The sequence below is a fragment of the Anomaloglossus baeobatrachus genome, chromosome 5, assembly GCF_048569485.1.
Source record: "Anomaloglossus baeobatrachus isolate aAnoBae1 chromosome 5, aAnoBae1.hap1, whole genome shotgun sequence".
Taxonomy (NCBI): domain Eukaryota; kingdom Metazoa; phylum Chordata; class Amphibia; order Anura; family Aromobatidae; genus Anomaloglossus; species Anomaloglossus baeobatrachus.
In genome coordinates, this window is record NC_134357.1 from 305,017,261 (window position 1) to 305,034,254 (window position 16,994).

Sequence of the window (16,994 nt, forward strand, 5' to 3'; positions counted from 1 at the left end):
GTGACACCCCTAGAACGACGAACAACAATTTACCTGTGTCCCACCGGCAATGAGGAAGGAAGGAGGTGGGCGGGATGTTACGTCCCGCTCATCTCCGCCCCTCCGCTTCTATTGGGAGGCTGCTGTGTGATGTCGCTGTGACGCCGAACGTCCCTCCCCCTTCAGGAAGAGGATGTTCGCTGCCCACAGCGACGTCGTTAGGGAGGTAAGTACATGTGACGGGGGTTTAACGACTTTGTGTGACACGGGCAATGAATTGCCCGTGACGCACAAACGAGTGCGACTGCTCATGCGATCGCACGATGTATCGTCTCGTGTAACGCCGCCCTTACTGTAGAGCTGATGACTAAGAAACTCATTGCTGCTAATCTGTTCGTTCAAGTCACACCTTTTAACTGAAGTCATCAAGTGAAGTGGCACATTGTAAAGTGAGATGGTCACGGGATGTAGTATAGCATCTTTATTCATGTATTAAATTCATTATTATTAATTCACTATTCAGTAGTCACATGATCAATTCATGCATCTAGAATTAACATTGTAATATTGTGATTGATACAATTTTTCATGTATTTGTATAATTCAAACTTCACCATAAATATATTTTTACACCATTTTAATGAATCTTTTATCTGTAATTACACTCATAAGAACAAACTACATCACTAGGGTTTAGGTAAATTAATTTTTTGGTATAATTTCTTTATATGCACTCTATTCTTAATCCTTAGTTATACTATATAGCTCATTACTATATCCCTTAGTAATTATACTGTATATACTATCCACTTATCCAAAATGTAATCGGATTATCATAAGACATGACTAAGCACATTAATGAAATGTAACTGCTAAATCCATCAGGGTATTATGATAAATCGAGCTACATCATTACTGTACATATAGAGCATCGCACAAGGATCTCTCTGACTTCCGGGTTTCACGGCACACAGAGCCGCTGACACACACCACCATCAGTTTCCATGGTGGTACAGCCTGCTTGAGGGTCACAGTCATGAAACCGATAGTCACATTGTATATTTTATGGGGGTTTTTTTACACCTGATAAAGGCTACACAGTAGCCAAAATGCGTTGTATTTTATGAATAAATATACATCTACGTTCCCCCGCTGTCCTGGAAATCCATGAAGAAGTGCCACATTAGGCGTTTTTTTTGCATCCTGCATCTACCATGACTAGGGGCAGGTCATGTGAATGCAGTGCCAGATACTGATAAAGATGGACGTTATCTTAGCTCCAAATTACAACATCAGCTGACAATGCCAGGCCACTATATAAACAAGTAGCCTAGTATCCTCCCTTGATGACCCCTGAGGAAGCGATGTTGAAATGCGCATAGGGGCTGGAGGGACACTGAGCTTACACGCTTAAAACACTGGTATGTTACAAATAAGAATCCCTTTCATTTAATTAAGCTTATATAGGCAGCCAATAATTGCTAGAGATTACCTTGCCTGTTGTCCTCTGACAACAGTATGGAGAAAATTATAATTTCAATATTTGCAATATAAAAAAAGAGCGAATTTGTATCAGTAACCTTGTATTAAAAAAGGAAGGATTTATTAATTGACATCAGCTACCTAAATTTTGCACTGGAGGAATCATACATGCTTACATACTTCTTAGTATGTATATCTACCATTTTTTTTCGGATTATAAGACGCACTTTTCCTCCCAAAAAATTGGGAGGAAAATAAAGGGTGCATCTTAAAATCCAAATGCACCTTACCGGGAGGTGGTGTAAAGGGGACGCAGGAGGCAGGTGCTGTGCTGGGGTCTGTGTGGCAGGGGGCTGTGTTGGGGCCTGTGTGGCGGTGGGCTGTGTTGGGACCGTTGTGGCGGCGGGCTGTGCTGGTTACGGTGCAGCGGCGGTGTGGGGTTAAAATAATGGCGCCCAGAGGCGGCACGTGCACAGATGGAGCTTTAGGCTTAAGATCTCATCTGCGCATGTGCCGCTTCCATTGATCTCCCAGCAGCGGACTTAAGGAAAATGACACCCGGAGGTGGCGGATGCACAGATGAGCTCTCAGCTTGTCATTGAGCCGATAGCTCAATCTGCACACGCGCCGACTCCGGGCGCCATTTCTTTGAAGCCTGCACTGCCAACAGATTCTGGAAGTTGCTTTTCTCACAGTATTTGGGACACTCACACCGCCCGTAGCATCGCCCTGCTCTATCACCGCCCTTGCCCCCTGTGACCCGCTCCACCACCGCTGCCACCCCCCTTGGTAAGAGACCATTGGATTGTAAGACTGACCCCCCTTTTTTTTATTACCTTTTTTTCCTTTAAATTTGAGGTGCGTCTTATAATTTGGTGCGTCTTATAAATTGAAAAATATGGTGATAAAGTTGAAAAGGAATTTTTTAAAAAAAAAACAAGACAAAACATTGGCAGATGTAATTTTATCCTCTTATTATTGATTTAGTAAGGAGATATTTGGATTTAATTTAGTCATCGAGAGAAGTGGCACATTGTAAAGTGAGTGCACTCGCCATTCACTGTGATGAAGAAAGGAAAGTTAAAATAGCTGTAGGGAAATTGTATTGGAGAAGAGCAATTCCTCCTTGTATTTATACAAAAAGCCAATGTAGAGACGTGTTGTAAATGAAAGGCTACAGCAGCAGTCTCCAACCTTTCTTACCTTGAGAGCCACATTCCACTCTGTGAGATAGTCACAGGCCACCTCCAGTGCTGCCCCTCTCCCCACAAAAGTGACAATCAGGATCCATTCCCAGTGTGATGATAGCCAAAGCTTCTCCATAGAAAGCAGACTGAGACCTAGTGCCACCCTCCGTTATAGGCAGTATACTTACTTCCAAGGGTTCCCGCTTTACTCCTATTTGGTATTTTCATATCAGGCGCTTGCACCCAGCTCAAAGCATGCTCTAACTACAAGTATTATCCTATCTCCAGCTTACAATATTTACTTCTCGCCTCCATCTCTCCTACCAGTATATACACATCCAGATCTTCTCTTCTTTATGAAGATACTCTCAAAAGTCACTGGAGACCTTCTCCCCATAGCTGGTTGCTAGAGCTGGTGCTAATGCACCAAGATGGCAGATAGCTGAGAGCCACACTTAATGGGCCATGAGGCACGTGAGTTACAGGTTGGGGACCCCTGGGCTATAGTATGGGGACCACAGACATGCATTCTAATTTAGGCTACTAGACATTTGTTAGGTCTTTTGATAAGCCAAGTGAGAATTAAATGATTTCAAAGAAATGTAGCTTGTCGAAGACTACACCATGTATGTGTTTGCCAATTGTATAAAGAAATACTCAAATTCAGCTTAATCAGCTTTTAGATCTGCATGTATCATCATATGGAACTAAACCGGAGAATTATCCACCTGTATCAAACATCTGTCTGAACTAGTCAATGGTATCACAAAGGGTTATATAGAACAACATGCAATCACATGATTTTTTTCACAGGTGAAATCCTGATGTTCGTGACAGTAAACCCCAGCTGCGCCATGGTGTCACATTTGTATTGGCAAGTTTTACAGTGTATTCAAAAGTACAGGATATTTCTTATGCAGTGACCACCGTAGAAGAAATGTGTTATTACATGACACTCACAAACCTGAAGGCTTTAATAGGATAGGTGATAATTTGCTAATCATGGGGGTCCAACTGTTGGCATCAATTCTGTTCTTAAGAATTTGACATTGAAATGCCACCTTTAGGGTGCCGTATTCTGCGATTTCCAGTAGTCCCATGCAGGATCAATGAGGACTAAAGGGGGCTTTACACGCAGCGACATCGCTAGTGATGTCGCTGGTGAAAGCACCCGCCCCCGTCGGTTGTGCGTCATGGGCAAATTGTTGCCTGTGGCGCACAACATTGTTAGGAGTCGTCACAAGGACTTACCTGCTTAGCGACATTGCTGTGGCCGGCGAACTGCCTCATTTCTAAGGGGGCGGTTCGTGTGCGTCACAGCGGCGGCACTAAGCGTCCGCCTAATAGAAGCGGAGGGGCGGAGATGAGCGGCCCTAACATCCCACCCACCTCCTTCCTTCCTCATTGCTGGCGGCCGCAGGTAAGCTGTAGGTTGTCATTCCCGAGGTGTCACATGTAGCAATGTGTGCTGCCTCGGGAACGACGAACAACCTGTGTCCTCAACAATGAACGATTTTTTGAAAAGGAACGACGTGTCAACGATGGACAATTTGGTGAGTATTTTCCATTGTTAACGGTCGCTCGTTGGTGTCACACGCAACGACGTCGCTAATAATTCCGGATGTGCGTCACTGAATCCGTGACCCTGGCGATATATCGTTAGATACATTGTTGCGTGTAACAGGGCCTTTAGTGTTTGAATTACTTGCCTAGTTGTGAGCAACCAAATGGCGTAAAGTCAATGGCAGAAAACCATGAAGCCACTATGGGGCCCGACAAGTTGGGGGCATTCAGTGCCAGCATAGCTGCATCCTCTCCCCCACCGCCCAGCTTTGCACTTTCAACTGTATCTGCAGGAGGGGGGCAATTGGAACTGCTATGGGCCCCCATGATTTCTATGTACACCCCTGAAGTAGCTCTTTATCTTGATACTTCTAAGCTACTATTCAAAACAGCCAAGCCTCCTCTTGCTACTATCTGTCATTTATATGGCTGGTGTCTTCTTATGTGGTATAGGAGCCAGCGTTTTCCCTAAGAACATCTGAACCCCCTATATTCATATAGCCCCTGTCTATTTCAAATAGAAAATTGTTCCGTGTGGCTGTCGCAGTTGCATCGTCACTCTGTTCTGGCTAATATAGGAGAGTCTTGAGCAGGTGACCCCCTTTTATGATGTTTATATATATACTAATAGTACACATACAAAAGCTACAAGGTTGTTGTCCCATTTAACAAGTTTACAAATGATAATTATGATTTTTTTTTTATAATTGAACTATGAGTTCCCAACAATATACAATAGATATATTGCTGACTGTTTTTAGAATAATTAACTCCAAGCAATCCGTTTAACAGTTTTATTTATTAGTTATGTATTATTTTTTTATTTATTTATTGAACAATTTATTTGCGGAACTATAATTTATATGTTGCATTTTATGGAAGGCCAAAATCCGGAAACCAATCACATTCCGCATGCCTTGAAGTCGGAGTATGCATTCATATATGTCATAATATTGTGCTGAAGAATGATCTGTTCCTCTACAATTATTTTAGCTTATAATTAAAAAAAAAAATCAAAAAACATTATACAATTCTGGTGAAACATTTGTAATACAGGTGTAGCTGAAACTGGAGGATTTCGGAGAATGTCAGGTAGACTGTGAGCCCTCGCGGGCAGGGTCCTCTCTCCTCATATACCAGTCTGTCTTGTACTGTTAATGATTGTTGTACGTATACCCTCTTTCACTTGTAAAGCGCCATGGAATAAATGGCGCTATAATAATAAATAATAATAATAATAATAATAATAACACATAAATACCAGGCAACACAGGTTAACAATTCAAAGAAGAGTTTCAAAGAAGACCCTCAGGCCGGTATCTTCACACTTGTCTGTGCCTGTACATGCTGTACGCTGGCTTGACCTGTGCGTTCAGTGTGGCTTCATCAAATGTTTCTGAATAAAAAGCTCTTAGTTTCTGTCTCTTCTGCTGTTGATGTTGTGAAATTGCAAGAATTTCATCTGGTGACACATGCTCTAAATGTGGAAGCAAGAACAGGACAGACCTGTCTGCCCATCAATGTTCTGGATAGTGCTGAAACCTACCGCCCAGAACTACAGGAAACTAGTTGTAATGCCACTTTTGATGCCCTTCCCATGTGCCCTAAATCTGGGAGTGTCAAACAAGATCTTAACATAAGGGATGACATTTCAATATTAGTAATCCCTTTCTGAATTAATTTTCACAACAAATCTTTTCCAAGAACATATGCAGTAAGTGTTGGTGTAAATCGATTTGCACGACCCGGTCTATCAGCCATGACGGTAGATCTGTGGCTGCTGGATGGAAGCTATGAGATCAACTCTTACTTGACAGCATCTGCGGCTTTTCTTTTGATTAGCTGGCCGGGTGAAACATCATTACAGCTTGACGCACCTGTAATGCATGGTCCTCCAGATTGAGGGATACACCTTGTGAAGGTCACATGTATGGTCTCTGTAATGCATGGTCCTCCAGATTGAGGGATACACCTTGTAGTGGTCACATGTGTGGTCTCTGTAATGCATGGTCCTCCAGATTGAGGGATACACCTTGTAGTGGTCACATGTATCGTCTCTGTAATGTATGGTCCTCCAGATTGAGGGATACACCTTGTGGAGGTCACATGTATGGTCTCTGTAATGCATGGTCCTCCAGATTGAGGGATACACCTTGTAGAGGTCACATGTGTGGTCTCTGTAATGCATGGTCCTCCAGATTGAGGGATACACATTTTAGTGGTAACATATATGGTCTCTGTAATGCATGGTCCTCCAGATTGAGGGATACACTTTGTAGTGGTCACATGTAATACTTGGAACGGATTTTCTAAACAATACAATCAATTTCAGTTCTTTTATAAAATGGGTCACATACTACCACCAATTAATTGCTTAATAAAACTTTCTGAACTGAAATCTACATATATTTTGAACAGAAATATAAACAAAATACTTTTGTTTTTGTTTCCATTTTTCATAAGCTCAACTCAAAGCTCTAAGGCGGGCTTTGCACACTACGACATCGCAGGTGCGATGTCGGTGGGGTCAAATTGAAAGTGACGCACATCCGGCATCGCATGCAACATCGTAGTGTGTAAAGCCTAGATGATACGATTAACGAGCGCAAAATCGTCGTAATCGTATCATCGGTGCAGCGTCGGCGTAATCCATAATTACGCTGACGCGACGGTCCGATGTTGTTCCTCGCTCCTGCGACAGCACACATCGCTGTGTACCGGCGTCACCGCGGCTTCCGTTTACATCCTGCTCATCTCCGCCCCTCCGCCACTATTGGCCGCCTGCCGTGTGACGCCGCACGACCCGCCCCCTTAGGAAGGAGGCGGGTCGCTGGCCACAGTGATGGTCGCAGGGCAGGTGAGTGCGTGTGAAGCTGGCGTAGCGATAATGTTCGCTACGCCAGCTATCACACGATATCGTACCTGCGACGGGGGCGGGGACTATCGCGTGCGACATCGCAGCATCAGCTTGCGATGTCGCAACGTGCAAAGCCCGCTTAAGACTTTTTCTATGTCCACATAAGGCCTTTTTCTCTCAAATGTTGTTCACAAACTCATCTAAATCAGTCTAAATAGTGAACACTTCTTCTTTGCCGAGATAATCTATCCACTTCACTGGTGTGGCATATCAAGATGCTGATTAGACAGCATGATTATTGCACACGTGTGCCTTAAGCTGGTGTCACACTAAGCGACAGCGACAACGACGTCGCTGTTATGTCACCATTTTCGGTGACGTAACAGCGACCTTGTAAGTCGCTGTTATGATCGCTGCTTAGCTGTCAAACACAGCAGAAGCAGCGATCATAACGTCGCTGTGCTACATGTGCAGAGAGCAGGGAGCCGCGCTTAGCGCTGGCTCCTTGCTCTCCTAGGTACAGTACACATATCGGGTTAATTAACCTGATGTGTGCTGCAGCTACATGTCACAGTGCAGAGAGCAAGGAGCCGCGCGCACTGCTTAGCGCTGGCTCCTTGCTCTCCTTGCTACAGTATACATCGGGTTAATTACCCGATGCATACTGCAGCCACATGTCACAGTGCAGGAGCCGGCACTGGCAGCAAGAGCGGAGGCTGGTAACCAGCGTAAACATCGGGTAACCAGGGAAAGGTCTTCCCTTGGTTACCCGATGTTTACGCTGGTTACAGCTTACCGCAGCTGCCAGTGCCAGTGCCAGCTCCTGATCGCTTCATTTCGTCGCTCTCTCGCTGTCACACACAGCGATGTGTGTGTCACAGCGGGAGAGTGACGACCAAAAAATGAAGCTGGACATTCAGCAACGACCGGCGACCTCACAGCAGGGGCCAGGTCGTTGCTGGATGTCACACACAGCGACAGCGACGGGACGTCGCTGCAACGTCACAGAAAATGGTGACGTAGCAGCGACGTCGTTGTCGTCGTCGTTATGTGTGACACCAGCTTTAGGATGGCCACAATAAAATGCCACTGTAAAGCAGTTTTACAGTATTGCAAGGGGGGGTGTCAGAGAACCAGCCAGTATCTGGTGAGACCACCATTTGCCAGTCTGCCATCTGCCCTGTACAGTGAAAAGCGGGATTCATCCATGAAGAGAATGCTTCTTCAGTATACCAGATGCCATCAAATTTGAGCACTCCGATGAGGTCGACGAGCATGCAGATGACCCTCCCTGAGATCGTTTCTGACACTTTGTGTAGATATTCTTTTGTTGTGCAAACCAATTGTTGCAGCAATTGCCCAGGTGGCTGGTCTCAGATGATTTTGGTGTTGAAGATGTTGGATATTGAGGTCTTGGGCTGGTGTGGTTACATGTGATCTACAGTTATGAGGCCGGTTGGATGTACTGCCAAATTTTCTGAAACGCCTTTGGAAACGGCTTATGGTAGAGAAATGAATATTCAATTCACGGGCAACAAGCTCTGGTGGACATTCCTGCAGGCAGCATGCCAATTGCACGATCCTTCAAAACTTGCAACATCTGTAGCATTGGGATATGTGATAAAGCTGCACATTTTAGAGTGGCATTTTATTGTGGCACACCTGTGCAATAATCATGCTGTCTAATCAGCGTCTTGATATGCCACACCTTTGAGGTGGATGGATTATTCTCAGCAAAGGAGAAGCACTCACTAACACAGATTTAGACAAAATTGAGAACAATATGTGAGAGACAAAATCTTAGATCTTTGAGATCAGCTCATGAAATATGGAAGCAAAAACCGAAGTGTTGTATTCATAGTTTTGTTCAGCATAGAATCACCCGGCCTATGGAGACTGCGCCCACTGTTCATCTTTTGGCAACAGTGGCATAAAAATTGAATATTGGCACACTAATGTTACAGTTTTCAATATTTTGTGACGTAGTGTAGTTTATGCCAAAAACTTGAACAAATATGGGCCAGTTGGTAATACACCCATTTAGATTCTTAGTTTTCAGAGGTCCCTTTTTGAAAAGGATGGAAGCAAAATGCAGGGGTGTTAGAACATTTATTCTACTTTTCCTTTCTACCAGTTTCTTAATGTGTATTAATATGGCTTCTTGTCAGCTTAGTAGGAGACTTATGAAGCTGTATACAATGTTAGTTGATAGATAGCATTCTTCTACAAGTTACTGTATATCTCGCTGCACGTTTGCCTATTGTCCTTGAGTTTCTCATTGTACTAATATTCACATAGGACAGTCACCGTGATACATCTTTGTACAAGTACCTGTAGAAACTTGCTTGTTCTTAAAGAGTTAAATGTGGGCTGAATCAGTGTCTGACCTGCAAAACTAGCTGAGCAACTTAGAGTCAGGGTGACACATAAGAAATACAGTGACTGAGGGAAACATTGGTAAGACTCGCACACATAGACAGGCGCAGGGATAGACGATAAGTATTCACATACATCAGACCCAGGATAGAGACAGTACAATCATAAAATGGCACATAGTCACACTACAGCAAATGGAATTCATCCGATTTAATGCACCTTTCTGTACGTGTATGAGACACTGCACATTCTATATTACCACATAAAGGTGTGTGCATCTCTAACATACGGAGCTGGCACTTCATAAAGGATTTTACCTGCGAAGTTATGGAGTTTGGCATTCACCCATCCTACTGAAGAAGGCAGAAGTAACAGGTAAGGCGGGGAGAGGAATGTCTTATTGGAACCATATAGGCGCTACTCCCATGGTGCATACATGTGTGTGTGTATGTGTGTGTGTGTGTATATATATATATATACGCACATGTACCATTGTATCAGTTTGAACCCATTGGGCTCTTTAAATGACTATGGTAATATTATGGAGAGGTTGTTGGTCTATATTTTTAGAGATGTGTAATACTCATAGATACAATAGTGATACAATATATCTTGACTAGGGTTGATGCGGAATGATTCTCAGTACCTGGTCTATCGGCCATGCGAGATATCTGTGGTCGCTGGATGAGAGCCTTGAAAACCATTTCTTCCCTAAGGGCATCTGCGTCTCTTCATTTGATTAGCCAGCCACCTGATGATTGTCACATATACATCGCAATGCAATGATGATATTACACCACACAGAACAGAAGCCTGGGACGCCAACAAGTAGGAGGCAGATATCGGCTCCTGTCCAGTAGTCACAGATTACTGACGTACTTGATGAACCATTTGTACCAACTCTACTTGTGACATACATTTACGGCTTGAAAACAGCTATCAACATCTTATAATTGTGACCCTCACCCATTACTCGTAATAGCATCTCGCTATCTCATTTCCTTTCAGCTTTCTCACATGGCTGACTACTTACGCGTCTAGTTTGAGAATACTAAAATTCTGACTGAATGTTGTTTCATCACTGAGGAACTACAAAGCTGAAGGAGCATCTTTAGTAGAACCTGCACATTATGCCCATTTATCTCGGTGGATACAGTGTAATGCCTCATTTCGGCCTGTGGTGGAGCTGTTAGGTTCCCCTAAATATATCATTAAGTTTAGGGAACACCCAGTAATCAACTTAGCACTAAATAGTGGCTGTTCAAAGCAAACAACTCCTTTAGACATTTTAGATTATTTTGAGAGACCTCCATAATACAGGTGCATTTCAATAAATCAGAATATCATCAAAAAGTTAATTTATTTCAGTAATTCAATACAAAAAGGGAAATACATATATTATATAGAGTCATTACACACAGAGGGATCTATTTCAAGTGTTTATTTCTGTTAATGTTGATGATTATGGCTTACAGTCAATGAAAAACCAAAAGTCATTATCTCAGAAAATTAGAATAATATATAAGAAAAACTGAAAAAATTATTTTAAACTCAGAATTGTTGGCCTACTGAAAAGTCTGTACAGTAAATGCACTCAATACTTGGTCGGGGCTCCATTTGCATGAATTACTGCATCAATGCGGCGTGGCGTGGAGGCGATCAGACTGTGGCACTGTGAGGTGTTATGGAAACCCAGGTTGCTTTGATAGCAGCCTTCAGCTTGTCTGCATTGTTGGGTCTGGTGTCTCTCATCCTCCTCTTGACAATACCTCATACATTTTCTATGGGATTTAGGTCAGGCAAGTTTGAGGATAAGCAAGCCAAGCAAGCACAGTGATGCTGTGGTTATTAAACTAGGTATTGGTATTTTTGACAATGTGGATAGGTGCCAAGTCTTGCTGGAAAATGAAATGTCCATCTCTAAAAAGCTTGTCGGCAGAGGGAATCATGAGGGGACCTAAAATTTCCTGGTAAATGGCTGCACTGACTTTGGTCTTGATAACACACAGTGGAGCTACACCAGCAGATGACATGGCTCCCCAAACCATCACTGATTGTGCAAACTTCACACTGGACCTCAAGCAGCTTGGATTGTGGCCTCTCCACTCTTCCTACAGACTCTGGGACATTGATTTCCAAATGAAATGCAAAACTTACTTTCATCTGAAAACAACACTTTGGACCACTGAGCAACAGTCCAGTTCTTGTTCTCCTTGGCCCAGGTAAGACGCTTCTGGCGTTGTCTATTGGTCATGAGTGGTTTGACACAAGGAATGCGACAGTTGTAGCCCATGTCCTGGACACGTTTGTGTGTGGTGGCTCTTGAAGCACTGACTCTAGCAGCAGGCCACTCCTTGTGAATCTCCTTCAAAATTTTGAATGGCCTTTTCTTAACAATCCTATCAAGGCTGCGGTTATCCCGGTTGTTTGTGCCCCTTTTCAGTACCACACTTTTTCCTTCCACTCAACTTTCCATTAAGACACTTGGATATAGCACTCTGTGGTGAGCCAACTTGTTTATCAATGACCTTTTGTGGCTTAACCTTCTTGTGGGGTGTGTCAATGACTGCCTTCGGGACATCTGTCAATTCAGCAGTCTTCTCCATGATTGTGTGGCCTACTGAACTAGACTATGGGGCCATTTTAAACACTTAAGAAGCCTTTGCAGGTGTTTTGAGATGATTATTCTAATTTTTTGAGATAATGACTTTTGGATTTTCATTGATTGAAAGCCATAATCATCAACATTAACAGAAATAAACAATTGAAATAGACCACTCTGTTCGTAATGACTCTATATAATATATGTGTTTCCCTTTTTGTATTGAATTACTGAAATAAGGTGACTTTTTGATAATATTCTAATTTATTGAGATGCACTTGTAGATAATGGAAATTAGCCTCAGGTTATTTAACCTTTACACTTCAATATGTACAGTTCAGGCATTGGTAGTGCATATTGTCTATGAAATTTACAGTAGTTTTGTTTTTAGAAGTCAGAGGTTATGCTAGGGATTAAGGAAACTTGCTTGAGCATTGAAGGGAAAAATCTAAGACAGCTTGGAAGGAAAGAATGGGTGTATCAGAAATACATGGAAAAATCTTCATTCAACAGAATGTATTGTTAAAAATGTAAAAGATTTTGCATATTATGATATTCGCAATGATTGAAAGTGAACTAAAAAAATGATGTCCTGCTTCTCCTGGATACTGTGGTATCGGATGCATACACTGAATATAATGTAGGATACAAATATTGCATCAAGAGCAGAGGTCCCTAGTGGTAATGGATCCTTTCCCAGTTTGGATGTGATTTCTTCACATTGACTGGGAGATAAATTTAGTTGTATCTTTATTTTTTGTCGTAAACATACAAACATCTTTACTGTTTTTATATTTATGCTTCCCTCAGCCTGCGTGAGGTTAAATATATATATTAGGTTATATATAAAAAATATATATATACAGTACAGACCAAAAGCTTGGACACACCTTCTCATTCAAAGAGTTTTCTTTATTTTCATGACTCTGAAAATTGTAGATTCACATTGAAGGCATCAAAACTATGAATTAACGCATGTGGAATGAAATACTTAACAAAAAAGTGCGAAACAACTGAAAATATGTCTTAAATTCTAGGTTCTTCAAAGTAGCCACCTTTTGATTTGATTACTGCTTTGCACACTCTTGGCATTCTCTTGATTAGCTTCAAGAGGTAGTCACCGGAAATGGTCTTCCAACAGTCTTGAAGGAGTTCCCAGAGATGCTTAGCACTTGGCCCTTTTGCCTTCACTCTGCGGTCCAGCTCATCCCGGATGGAATAGCATGCAAAATGCTGTGGTAGCCATGCTGGTTCAGTATTCAATTTTGAATAAATCCCGAACAGTGCAAACAGTTTCACCAGCAAAGCACCCCCACACCATCACACCTCCTCCTCTATGCTTCACGGTGGGAACCAGGCATGTAGAGTCCATCCATTCATCTTTTCTGCATCGCACAAAGACACAGTGGTTGGATTCAAAGATCTCAAAGTTGGACTCATCAGACGAAAGTACAGATTTCCACTGGTCTAATGTCCATTCCTTGTGTTCTTTAGCCCAAACAAGTCTCTTCTGCTTGTTGCCTGTCCTTAGCAGTGGTTTCCTAGCAGCTATTTTACCATGAAGGCCTGCTGCACAAAGTCTCCTCTTAACAGTTGTTCTAGAGATGTGTCTGCTGTGTCTACTCTGTATGGCATTGACCTGGTCTCTAATCTGAGCTGCTGTTAACCTGCGATTTCTGAGGCTGGTGACTCGGATAAACTTATCCTCAGCAGCAAAAGTGACTCTTGGTCTTCCTTTCATGGGGCGGACCTCATGTGAGACAGTTTCTTTGTAGTGTTTGGTGTTTTTTGCCACTGCCCTTGGGGACACTTTCAAAATTTTCAAAATTTTTCAGACTGACTGATTTTCATTTGTTAAAGTAATGATGGCAACTCATTTTTCTTTACTTAGCTGCTTTTTTCTTGCCATAATACAAATTCTAACAGTCTATTTAGTAGGTCTATCACCTGTGTATCCACCAGACTTTTGCACAACACAACTGATGGTCCCAACCCCATTTATTAGGCAAAAAATCCCACTTAATAAACCTGACAGGGTACACCTGTGAAGTGAAAACCATTACCGGTAACTACCTCTTGCAGCTCATCAAGAGTGTACAAAGCAGTAATCAAAGCAAAAGGTGGCTACTTTAAAGAACCTAGAATCTAAGACATATTTTCAGTTGTTTCACAACTTTCTTGTTAAGTATTTCACTCCACATGTGTTAATTCATAGTTTTGATGCCTTCAATGTGAATCTACAATTTTCAGAGTCATGAAAATAAAGAAAACTCTTTTAATGAGAAGGTGTGTCCAAACCTTTGGTCTGTACTGTGTGTATATATATATATATATATATATATATATATATATATATATATATATACAATAAGACCTTTCCAGCCAGCTCGCCATGTGACACAGAAAAGGTGAACGGATGGATTCTACATGCCTGGTTCCCACCGTGAAGCATTGAGGAGGAGGTGTGATGGTGTGGGAGTGATTTTCTGGTGACACTGTTGGGGATTTATTCAAAATTGAAGGCATACAGAACCAGCATGGGTACCACAGCATCTTGCAACGGCATGCTATTCCATCCGGTTTGCGTTTAGTTGGACCATCATTTATTTTTCAACTGGACAATGACCCCCAAACACACCTCCAGGCTGTATAAGGGCTATTTGACTAAGAAGGAGAGTGATGGGGTGCTACGCCAGATAACCTGGCTTCCACAGTCACCAGACCTGAACCCAATCGAGATGGTTTGGTGTGAGTTGGACCGCAGAGTGAAGGCAAAATGGCCAACAAGTGCTAAGCATTTCTGGGAACTCCTTCAAGACTGTTGGATAACTATTTCCGGTGACTACCTCTTGAAGCTCATCAAGAGAATGCCAAGAGTGTGCAAAGCAGTAATCAAAGCAAAAGGTGGCTACTTTAAAGAACCTAGAATATAAGACATATATTCAGTTGTTTCACACTTTTCTAAGTATGTCATTCCACATGTGTTAATTCACAGTTTTGATGTCTTCAATGTGAATCTACAATTTTTAGAGTTATGAAAATAAAGAAAACTCTTTGAATGAGAAGATGTGTCCAAACTTTTGGTCTGTACATGTGTATATTTATATATATATATATATATATATATATATATATATATATATAAAATCTCAGAAAAGTGAGATCATTGCAAGTATCTCGCGTGTAAGTCGCGTAAGTCTCACATCGCATCACCTCCTGACAGAAGCGGGTCAGTTGCATGTATCGCTATGCAACTGAGATGCTCCTGTCCGGAGAGTGTGCGGCCATGCTGGGGGATGCAATGTGAGACTCGCATAAGTTACACTTGAGACACTCGCAACTGTGACTTCGGTATACACTTTAGATGGTTGGAAGGTCCAGTGGAAATCAGCTGTTCATTTTATCTGCATGACTACCTTCAGCCTATGAATGAATGTTATCAGACTTTCTCAAGGTGAATATCAGAGCTCCAATGAGGCCTTCTGCTTCCAGGCACCTTATCTTTATGTGGTTCCTAGTCACATGCTGAATGTAATAACCTTATCTATCAAAATATTTGTCAAACATCTGAATTAATTTTTGCCTGTGTATTGCTTCTCCTAATGTTGTCCTTTGGTTTATGATATATTACACATAAAACATAAAGACAATGGAAAGTGTAATATGATCAAATCTCATGTCTATAAACCATTGGTGAAAAAAATACATCTTGCTCTTTCAGTAGTAACGGATTGTGATAAATAAGGAATGTGGCTATAGATGTCCTGATTCTGGCATAAGTTAAGAACCAAAATCAAAACCAAAAGTGGTAAAGAATATATTAAAGCGTTGAGTGTTTGTCTAATAGAACATGGGTTGAATGATTTAGAATATCTCAATATGACAAATATCTCGTAGGCTGTTCTGAGTAGGTTCGGTAGTCAAAATGACTAGTGAAAATTATCGAGCAACTTATTGCAACTTGCGGACCACTGTTTCAGGCTTCAAGCAATGACCTTCACAAGATTTGCAAACCATGCTGCTTGTGCTGTAGAGTTCAGTACATTATAAGGACAAAAGTATTGGGATACCTACACATTACACCTACAGGAACTTTGATGACATCCTATTCTACATCTATAGGCATTAATATGGAGTTGGTCCTCTCTTTACAGCTATAACAGATTCTAGTCTTCTGGGAAGACTTTCTAGAAGATGTTGGACTGTATCTGAGGGAATGTTTGTTCATTCATCCACCGTGATTTCAACCACTGATGTTGGGCAAGAAGGCCAGGCTCACAAATATCCATTCTACTTCATCCCAAAGGTGTTTGATAGGGTTCTGGTCAGTGCTCTCTCAGGGTTAGTCGTGTTTTCTACACTAAACTCATTTATATATGCGTTTATGTACCTTGCTTTGTGCACTGAGGCATAATGATGCTTGAACAGAGAAAAACCTCACCCGAACTGTCCCGTGAAGATGGAAGCATACAATTTGACCTTCACTAGAGCTAAACGCTGATAAACACCCTGTACCATTATAGGCCCCTTTACACACTGAGACTTTCAGCGATCCCACCAGCGATCCCAACCTGGCCGGGATCGCTACAAAGTCTGGTGAGTCGCTGGTGAGCTGTCAAACAGGCAAACATGGCCAACGACGCAACAGCGATCCGGACCTGCAGAACGACCTAGCTAGTCATTGGGGACGTTGTAAAGCAGCTTTTTGAAAGGGAAGTCGCTAACAAAGTCGCTGTAAAGTCCCCTTTACACACTGAAACTTTCTAGCAATCATGCTGCACAACGGGAAACAAAGGACCAAAGAATGGTCCTGAACGATTTGTAGCGATCACAACTTCACAGCAGGGGCCAGGTCGCTGATGTGTTTCACACACTGCAATGTCGCTGGGGAGGTCGCTATTACGTCACAAAACCGGTGACGTTACAGCGATGTCGTTTGCGATGTTGC

The 16,994-nt window shown here is 42.2% G+C and overlaps 1 protein-coding gene across 2 annotated transcripts in view; it reads left to right on the forward strand.

The window, feature by feature from the left end:
- Positions 1-9,488: 9,488 nt before the first annotated feature.
- The window catches only part of EPN3 (epsin 3), a 114,028-nt gene continuing 106,522 nt past the window's right edge, over positions 9,489-16,994 (forward strand). The window contains exon 1 of one of the 2 annotated variants that reach the window (XM_075347508.1): positions 9,489-9,819. The gene's annotated coding sequence lies outside the window, so the exon portion shown is untranslated. The remainder of the gene's footprint in view (positions 9,820-16,994) is intronic. The other variant, XM_075347507.1, reaches the window with a different exon arrangement.